This window comes from Pseudophryne corroboree, chromosome 3, assembly GCF_028390025.1.
Source record: "Pseudophryne corroboree isolate aPseCor3 chromosome 3, aPseCor3.hap2, whole genome shotgun sequence".
Taxonomy (NCBI): domain Eukaryota; kingdom Metazoa; phylum Chordata; class Amphibia; order Anura; family Myobatrachidae; genus Pseudophryne; species Pseudophryne corroboree.
The window spans coordinates 441,597,378-441,605,351 of record NC_086446.1 but is presented as its reverse complement, the minus strand read 5'-3'; the positions used below and the strand labels follow the sequence as shown (position 1 = coordinate 441,605,351).

The 7,974-nt window shown below is 47.1% G+C and overlaps 14 non-coding genes across 14 annotated transcripts; 6 read left to right on the top strand and 8 right to left on the bottom strand.

Moving 5' to 3' along the window:
* Window positions 1-853: 853 nt before the first annotated feature.
* On the bottom strand, window positions 854-926 carry TRNAK-CUU (transfer RNA lysine (anticodon CUU)). The gene has a single exon. It is a non-coding gene; the product is annotated as a tRNA-Lys (tRNA).
* Window positions 927-1,033: 107 nt separating this feature from the next.
* Window positions 1,034-1,104, top strand: TRNAG-GCC (transfer RNA glycine (anticodon GCC)). Its single transcript has one exon. It is a non-coding gene; the product is annotated as a tRNA-Gly (tRNA).
* Window positions 1,105-1,966: 862 nt separating this feature from the next.
* On the bottom strand, window positions 1,967-2,039 carry TRNAK-CUU (transfer RNA lysine (anticodon CUU)). Its single transcript has one exon. It is a non-coding gene; the product is annotated as a tRNA-Lys (tRNA).
* A 107-nt stretch (window positions 2,040-2,146) lies between these two features.
* On the top strand, window positions 2,147-2,217 carry TRNAG-GCC (transfer RNA glycine (anticodon GCC)). Its single transcript has one exon. It is a non-coding gene; the product is annotated as a tRNA-Gly (tRNA).
* A 121-nt stretch (window positions 2,218-2,338) lies between these two features.
* TRNAK-CUU (transfer RNA lysine (anticodon CUU)) lies at window positions 2,339-2,411 on the bottom strand. The gene has a single exon. It is a non-coding gene; the product is annotated as a tRNA-Lys (tRNA).
* A 667-nt stretch (window positions 2,412-3,078) lies between these two features.
* TRNAK-CUU (transfer RNA lysine (anticodon CUU)) lies at window positions 3,079-3,151 on the bottom strand. The gene has a single exon. It is a non-coding gene; the product is annotated as a tRNA-Lys (tRNA).
* A 107-nt stretch (window positions 3,152-3,258) lies between these two features.
* On the top strand, window positions 3,259-3,329 carry TRNAG-GCC (transfer RNA glycine (anticodon GCC)). The gene has a single exon. It is a non-coding gene; the product is annotated as a tRNA-Gly (tRNA).
* Window positions 3,330-3,448: 119 nt separating this feature from the next.
* TRNAK-CUU (transfer RNA lysine (anticodon CUU)) lies at window positions 3,449-3,521 on the bottom strand. The gene has a single exon. It is a non-coding gene; the product is annotated as a tRNA-Lys (tRNA).
* Window positions 3,522-3,628: 107 nt separating this feature from the next.
* Window positions 3,629-3,699, top strand: TRNAG-GCC (transfer RNA glycine (anticodon GCC)). Its single transcript has one exon. It is a non-coding gene; the product is annotated as a tRNA-Gly (tRNA).
* Window positions 3,700-4,739: 1,040 nt separating this feature from the next.
* Window positions 4,740-4,810, top strand: TRNAG-GCC (transfer RNA glycine (anticodon GCC)). The gene has a single exon. It is a non-coding gene; the product is annotated as a tRNA-Gly (tRNA).
* Window positions 4,811-5,671: 861 nt separating this feature from the next.
* Window positions 5,672-5,744, bottom strand: TRNAK-CUU (transfer RNA lysine (anticodon CUU)). The gene has a single exon. It is a non-coding gene; the product is annotated as a tRNA-Lys (tRNA).
* Window positions 5,745-6,783: 1,039 nt separating this feature from the next.
* TRNAK-CUU (transfer RNA lysine (anticodon CUU)) lies at window positions 6,784-6,856 on the bottom strand. The gene has a single exon. It is a non-coding gene; the product is annotated as a tRNA-Lys (tRNA).
* A 107-nt stretch (window positions 6,857-6,963) lies between these two features.
* Window positions 6,964-7,034, top strand: TRNAG-GCC (transfer RNA glycine (anticodon GCC)). Its single transcript has one exon. It is a non-coding gene; the product is annotated as a tRNA-Gly (tRNA).
* Window positions 7,035-7,893: 859 nt separating this feature from the next.
* Window positions 7,894-7,966, bottom strand: TRNAK-CUU (transfer RNA lysine (anticodon CUU)). Its single transcript has one exon. It is a non-coding gene; the product is annotated as a tRNA-Lys (tRNA).
* Window positions 7,967-7,974: the final 8 nt, after the last annotated feature.

The window sequence follows — 7,974 nt, the reverse complement described above, 5'->3', positions numbered from 1 at the left end:
TGAGCTTTTGCTGATATGGCAGTGCATTTTGTGAAAGTGAGGACAGCCATTTGCGCTGTGGTGGTGCAAGTTGACAGTGTTCCACATACAATGGTACAGGAAAAGAAAAAAAAACATCTGCCCAATGTGGGGCTGGAACCCACGACCCTGAGATTAAGAGTCTCATGCTTTACCGACTGAGTTAGCAATGCTTGGTAACCGAGCAGTTGTGGTGATGGCAAGGCAAGGCATCCTGACTCTCCTGCTTTGTTTTTTACCCTAAAGTACATGAGTAAGTCTAAAATTAAGCATCTGTGGATAATTGGTGGTTCAGTGGTAGAAATCTAGCCGGCCACGTGGGAGGCCGGGTTCAATTCCCGGTCAATACATTCCTGAGTTTTTGCTGATAGGGCAGTGCATTTTGTGAAAGTGAGGACAGCCATTTGCGCTGTGGTGATGCAAGTATACACTGTTCCACATACAATGGTACAGGAAGAGAAAAAAACAACTGCCCAACATGGAGCTCAAATACATGACCCTAAGATTAATAGTCTTATGCTCTAGTGACTGTGCTAGTCGGGCTTGATTACGTAGGCTTGGAGGTGATGGCAAGGCATCCTGACACTCCTGCTTTGTTTTATACACTAAAGTACATGAGTAAGTGTAAAATAAGGCATCTGTGGAGCATTGGTGGTTCAGTGGTAGAATTCTCGCCTGCCACGCGTGAGGCCCGGAATCGATTCCCGGCCAATGCAGTCCTGAGTTTTTGCTGATATGGCAGTGTATTTTGTGAAAGTGAGGACAGCCATTTGCGCTGTGGTGGTGCAAGTATACAGTGTTCCACATACAATGGTACAGGAAAAGAAAAAACATCCGCCCAACGTGGGGCTCGAACCCTCGACCCTGAGATTAAGAGTCTCATGCTCTACCGACTGAGCTAGCCAGGCTTGGTTGAGAATGTATGGAGGTGATGGCAAGGCAAGGCATCCTGACACTCCTGCTTTGTTTAATACACTAAAGTACACGAGTAAGTGTAAAATTAAGTATCTGTGGAGCATTGGTGGTTCAGTGGTAGAATTCTCGTCTGCCACGCGGGAGGTCCGGGTTCGATTCCCGGCCAATGCAGTCCTGAGCTTTTGCTGATATGGCAGTGCATTTTGTGAAAGTGAGGACAGCCATTTGCGCTGTGGTGGTGCAAGTTGACAGTGTTCCACATACAATGGTACAGGAAAAGAAAAAAAACATCTGCCCAATGTGGGGCTGGAACCCACGACCCTGAGATTAAGAGTCTCATGCTTTACCGACTGAGTTAGCAATGCTTGGTGACCGAGCAGTTGTGGTGATGGCAAGGCAAGGCATCCTGACTCTCCTGCTTTGTTTTTTACCCTAAAGTACATGAGTAAGTCTAAAATTAAGCATCTGTGGATAATTGGTGGTTCAGTGATAGAAATCTAGCCGGCCACGTGGGAGGCCGTGTTCAATTCCCGGTCAATACATTCCTGAGTTTTTGCTGATAGGGCAGTGCATTTTGTGAAAGTGAGGACAGCCATTTGCGCTGTGGTGATGCAAGTATACACTGTTCCACATACAATGGTACAGGAAGAGAAAAAAACAACTGCCCAACATGGAGCTCAAATACATGACCCTAACATTAATAGTCTTATGCTCTAGCGACTGTGCTAGTTGGGCTTGGTTACGTAGGCTTGGAGGTGATGGCAAGGCAAGGCATCCTGACACTCCTGCTTTGTTTTATACACTAAAGTACATGAGTAAGTGTAAAATTAGGCATCTGTGGAGCATTGATGGTTCAGTGGTAGAATTCTCGCCTGCCACGCATGAGGCCCGGAATCGATTCCCAGCCAATGCAGTCCTGAGTTTTTGCTGATATGGCAGTGTATTTTGTGAAAGTGAGGACAGCCATTTGCGCTGTGGTGGTGCAAGTATACAGTGTTCCACATACAATGGTACATGAAAATAAAAAAACATCCGCCCAACGTGGGGCTCGAACCCACGACCCTGAGATTAAGAGTCTCATGCTCTACCGACTGAGCTAGCCAGGCTTGGTTGAGAATGTATGGAGGTGATGGCAAGGCAAGGCATCCTGACACTCCTGCTTTGTTTAATACACTAAAGTACACGAGTAAGTGTAAAATTAAGTATCTGTGGAGCATTGGTGGTTCAGTGGTAGAATTCTCGTCTGCCACGCGGGAGGTCCGGGTTCGATTCCCGGCCAATGCAGTCCTGAGCTTTTGCTGATATGGCAGTGCATTTTGTGAAAGTGGGGACAGCCATTTGCGCTGTGGTGGTGCAAGTTGACAGTGTTCCACATACAATGGTACAGGAAAAGAAAAAAAACATCTGCCCAATGTGGGGCTGGAACCCACGACCCTGAGATTAAGAGTCTCATGCTCTACCGACTGAGCTAGCCAGGCTTGGTTGAGAATGTATGGAGGTGATGGCAAGGCAAGGCATCCTGACTCTCCTGCTTTGTTTTTTACCCTAAAGTACATGAGTAAGTCTAAAATTAAGCATCTGTGGATAATTGGTGGTTCAGTGATAGAAATCTAGCCGGCCACGTGGGAGGCCGGGTTCAATTCCCGGTCAATACATTCCTGAGTTTTTGCTGATAGGGCAGTGCTTTTTGTGAAAGTGAGGACAGCCATTTGCGCTGTGGTGATGCAAGTATACACTGTTCCACATACAATGGTACAGGAAGAGAAAAAAACAACTGCCCAACATGGAGCTCAAATACATGACCCTAAGATTAATAGTCTTATGCTCTAGCGACTGTGCTAGTTGGGCTTGGTTACGTAGGCTTGGAGGTGATGGCAAGTCAAGGCATCCTGACACTCCTGCTTTGTTTTATACACTAAAGTACATGAGTAAGTGTAAAATTAGGCATCTGTGGAGCATTGATGGTTCAGTGGTAGAATTCTCGCCTGCCACGCATGAGGCCCGGAATCGATTCCCAGCCAATGCAGTCCTGAGTTTTTGCTGATATGGCAGTGTATTTTGTGAAAGTGAGGACAGCCATTTGCGCTGTGGTGGTGCAAGTATACAGTGTTCCACATACAATGGTACATGAAAAGAAAAAACATCCGCCCAACGTGGGGCTCGAACCCACGACCCTGAGATTAAGAGTCTCATGCTCTACCGACTGAGCTAGCCAGGCTTGGTTGAGAATGTATGGAGGTGATGGCAAGGCAAGGCATCCTGACACTCCTGCTTTGTTTCATACACTAAAGTACACGAGTAAGTGTAAAATTAAGTATCTGTGGAGCATTGGTGGTTCAGTGGTAGAATTCTCGCCTGCCATGCGGGAGGCCCGGGATCGATTCCCGGCCAATGCAGTCCTGAGTTTTTGCTGATATGGCAGTGTATTTTGTGAAAGTGAGGACAGCCATTTGCGCTGTGGTGGTGGAAGTATACAGTGTTCCACATACAATGGTACAGGAAAGGAAAAAACATCCGCCCAACGTGGGGCTCTAACCCACGACACTGAGATTAAGAGTCTCATGCTCTACCGACTGAGCTAGCCAGGCTTGGTTGAGAATGCACGGAGGTGATGGCAAGGCAAGGCATCCTGACACTCCTGCTTTGTTTCATACACTAAAGTACACGAGTAAGTGTAAAATTAAGTATCTGTGGAGCATTGGTGGTTCAGTGGTAGAATTCTCGCCTGCCACGCGGGAGGCCCGGGTTAGATTCCCGGCCAATGCAGTCCTGAGTTTTTGCTGATATGGCAGTGCATTTTGTGAAAGTGAGGACAGCCATTTGCGCTGTGGTGGTGCAAGTTGACAGTGTTCCACATACAATGGTACAGGAAAAGAAAAAAAACATCTGCCAATCTAGGGCTCGAACCCACGACCCTGAGATTAAGAGTCTCATGTTTTACCGACTGAGTGAGCAATGCTTGGTAACCGAGGAGTAGTGGTGATGGCAAGGCAAGGCATCCTGACTCTCCTGCTTTGTTTTTTACACTAAAGTACATGAGTAAGTCTAAAATTAAGCATCTGTGGATCATTGGTGGTTCAGTGGTAGAAATCTAGCCGGCCACGTGGGAGGCCGGGTTCAATTCCAGGTCAATACATTCCTGAGTTTTTGCTGATAGGGCAGTGCATTTTGTGAAAGTGAGGACAGCCATTTGCGCTGTGGTGATGCAAGTATACACTGTTCCACATACAATGGTACAGGAAGAGAAAAAAACAACTGCCCAACATGGAGCTCAAATACATGACCCTAAGATTAATAGTCTTATGCTCTAGCGACTGTGCTAGTCGGGCTTGGTTACGTAGGCTTGGAGGTGATGGCAAGGCAAGGCATCCTGACACTCCTGCTTTGTTTTATACACTAAAGTACATGAGTAAGTGTAAAATTAGGCATCTGTGGAGCATTGCTGCTTCAGTGGTAGAATTCTCGCCTGCCACGCGTGAGGCCCGGAATCGATTCCCGGCCAATGCAGTCCTGAGTTTTTGCTGATATGGCAGTGTATTTTGTGAAAGTGAGGACAGCCATTTGCGCTGTGGTGGTGCAAGTATACAGTGTTCCACATACAATGGTACAGGAAAAGAAAAAACATCCACCCAACGTGTGGCTCGAACCCTCGACCCTGAGATTAAGAGTCTCATGCTCTACCAACTGAGCTAGCCAGGCTTGGTTGAGAATGTATGGAGGTGATGGCAAGGCAAGGCATCCTGACACTCCTGCTTTGTTTCATACACTAAAGTACACGAGTAAGTGTAAAATTAAGTATCTGTGGAGCATTGGTGGTTCAGTGGTAGAATTCTCGTCTGCCACGCGGGAGGTCCGGGTTCGATTCCCGGCCAATGCAGTCCTGAGCTCTTGCTGATATGGCAGTGCATTTTGTGAAAGTGAGGACAGACATTTGCGCTGTGGTGGTGCAAGTTGACAATGGTCCACATACAATGGTACAGGAAAAGAAAAAAAACATCTGCCCAATGTGGGGCTGGAACCCACGACCCTGAGATTAAGAGTCTCATGCTTTACCGACTGAGTTAGCAATGCTTGGTAACCGAGGAGTTGTGGTGATGGCAAGGCAAGGCATCCTGACTCTCCTGCTTTGTTTTGTACACTAAAGTACATGAGTAAGTCTAAAATTAAGCATCTGTGGATCATTGGTGGTTCAGTGGTAGAAATCTAGCCGGCCACGTGGGAGGCCGGGTTCAATTCCCGGTCAATACATTCCTGAGTTTTTGCTGATAGGGCAGTGCATTTTGTGAAAGTGAGGACAGCCATTTGCGCTGTGGTGATGCAAGTATACACTGTTCCACATACAATGGTACAGGAAGAGAAAAAAACAACTGCCCAACATGGAGCTCAAATACATGACCCTAAGATTAATAGTCTTATGCTCTAGCGACTGTGCTAGTCGGGCTTGGTTACGTAGGCTTGGAGGTGATGGCAAGGCAAGGCATCCTGATACTCCTGCTTTGTTTTATACACTAAAGTACATGAGTAAGTGTAAAATTAGGCATCTGTGGAGCATTGCTGCTTCAGTGGTAGAATTCTCGCCTGCCACGCGTGAGGCCCGGAATCGATTCCCGGCCAATGCAGTCCTGAGTTTTTGCTGATATGGCAGTGTATTTTGTGAAAGTGAGGACAGCCATTTGCGCTGTTGTGGTGCAAGTATACAGTGTTCCACATACAATGGTACAGGAAAAGAAAAAACATCCACCCAACGTGGGGCTCTAACCCACGACCCTGAGATTAAGAGTCTCATGCTCTACCGACTGAGCTAGCCAGGCTTGGTTGAGAATGTATGGAGGTGATGGCAAGGCAAGGCATCCTGACACTCCTGCTTTGTTTCATACACTAAAGTACACGAGTAAGTGTAAAATTAAGACTCTGTGGAGCATTGGTGGTTCAGTGGTAAAATTTTCGCCTGCCACGAGGGAGGCCTGGGTTCGATTCCCGGCCAATGCAGTCCTGAGTTTTTGCTGATATGGCAGTGCATTTTGTGAAAGTGAGGACAGCCATTTGCGCTGTGGTGGTGCAAGTTGACAGTGTTCCACATACAATGGTACAGGAAAAGAAAAAAAACATCCACCCAATGTGGGGCTCGAACCCACGACCCTGAGATTAAGAGTCTCATGCTTTACCGACTGAGTTAGCAATGCTTGGTAACCGAGGAGTTGTGGTGATTGCAAGGCAAGGCATCCTGACTCTCCTGCTTTGTTTTGTACACTAAAGTACATGAGTAAGTCTAAAATTAAGCATCTGTGGATCATTGGTGGTTTAGTGGTAGAAATCTAGCCGGCCACGTGGGAGGCCGGGTTCAATTCCCGGTCAATACATTCCTGAGTTTTTGCTGATAGGGCAGTGCATTTTGTGAAAGTGAGGACAGCCATTTGCGCTGTGGTGATGCAAGTATACACTGTTCCACATACAATGGTACAGGAAGAGAAAAAAACCACTGCCCAACATGGAGCTCAAATACATGACCCTAATATTAATAGTCTTATGCTCTAGCGACTGTGCTAGTCGGGCTTGGTTACGTAGGCTTGGAGGTGATGGCAAGTCAAGGCATCCTGACACTCCTGCTTTGTTTTATACACTAAAGTACATGAGTAAGTGTAAAATTAGTCATCTGTGGAGCATTGGTGGTTCAGTGGTAGAATTCTCGCCTGCCACGCGTGAGGCCCGGAATCGATTCCCGGCCAATGCAGTCCTGAGTTTTTGCTGATATGGCAGTGTATTTTGTGAAAGTGAGGACAGCCATTTGCGCTGTGGTGGTGCAAGTATACAGTGTTCCACATACAATGGTACAGGAAAAGAAAAAACATCCGCCCAACGTGGGGCTCGAACCCACGACCCTGAGATTAAGAGTCTCATGCTCTACCGACTGAGCTAGCCGGGCTTGGTTGAGAATGCATGGAGGTGATGGCAAGGCAAGGCATCCTGACAATCCTGCTTTGTTTCATACACTAAAGTATACGAGTAAGTGTAAAACTAAGTATCTGTGGAGCATTGGTGTTTCAGTGGTAGAATTCTCGCCTGCCATGCGGGAGGCCCGGGATCGATTCCCGGCCAATGCAGTCCTGAGCTTTTGCTGATATGGCAGTGCATTTTGTGAAAGTGAGGACAGCCATTTGCGCTGTGGTGGTGCAAGTTGACAGTGTTCCACATACAATGGTACAGGAAAAGAAAAAACATCCGCCCAATGTGGGGTTCGAACCCACGACCCTGAGATTAAGAGTCTCATGCTTTACCCACTGAGTTAGCAATGCTTGGTAACCGAGGAGATGTGGTGATGGCAAGGCAAGGCATCCTGACTCTCCTGCTTTGTTTTGTACACTAAAGTACATGAGTAAGTCTAAAATTAAGCATCTGTGGATCATTGGTGGTTCAGTGGTAGAAATCTAGCCGGCCACGTGGGAGGCCGGGTTCAATTCCCGGTCAATACATTCCTGAGTTTTTGCTGATAGGGCAGTGCATTTTGTGAAAGTGAGGACAGCCATTTGCGCTGTGGTGATGCAAGTATACACTGTTCCACATACAATGGTACAGGAAGAGAAAAAAACAACTGCCCAACATGGAGCTCAAATACATGACCCTAAGATTAATAGTCTTATGCTCTAGCGCCTGTGCTAGTCGGGCTTGGTTACGTAGGCTTGGAGGTGATGGCAAGGCAAGGCATCCTGACACTCCTGCTTTGTTTTATACACTAAAGTATATGAGTAAGTGTAAAATTAGGCATCTGTGGAGCATTGGTGGTTCAGTGGTAGAATTCTCGCCTGCCATGCGTGAGGCCCGGAATCGATTCCCGGCCAATGCAGTCCTGAGTTTTTGCTGATATGGCAGTGTATTTTGTGAAAGTGAGGACAGCCATTTGCGCTGTGGTGGTGCAAGTATACAGTGTTCCACATACAATGGTACAGGAAAAGAAAAAACATCCACCCAACGTGGGGCTCAAACCCACGACCCTGAGATTAAGAGTCTCATGCTCTACCGATTGAGCTAGCCAGGCTTGGGTGA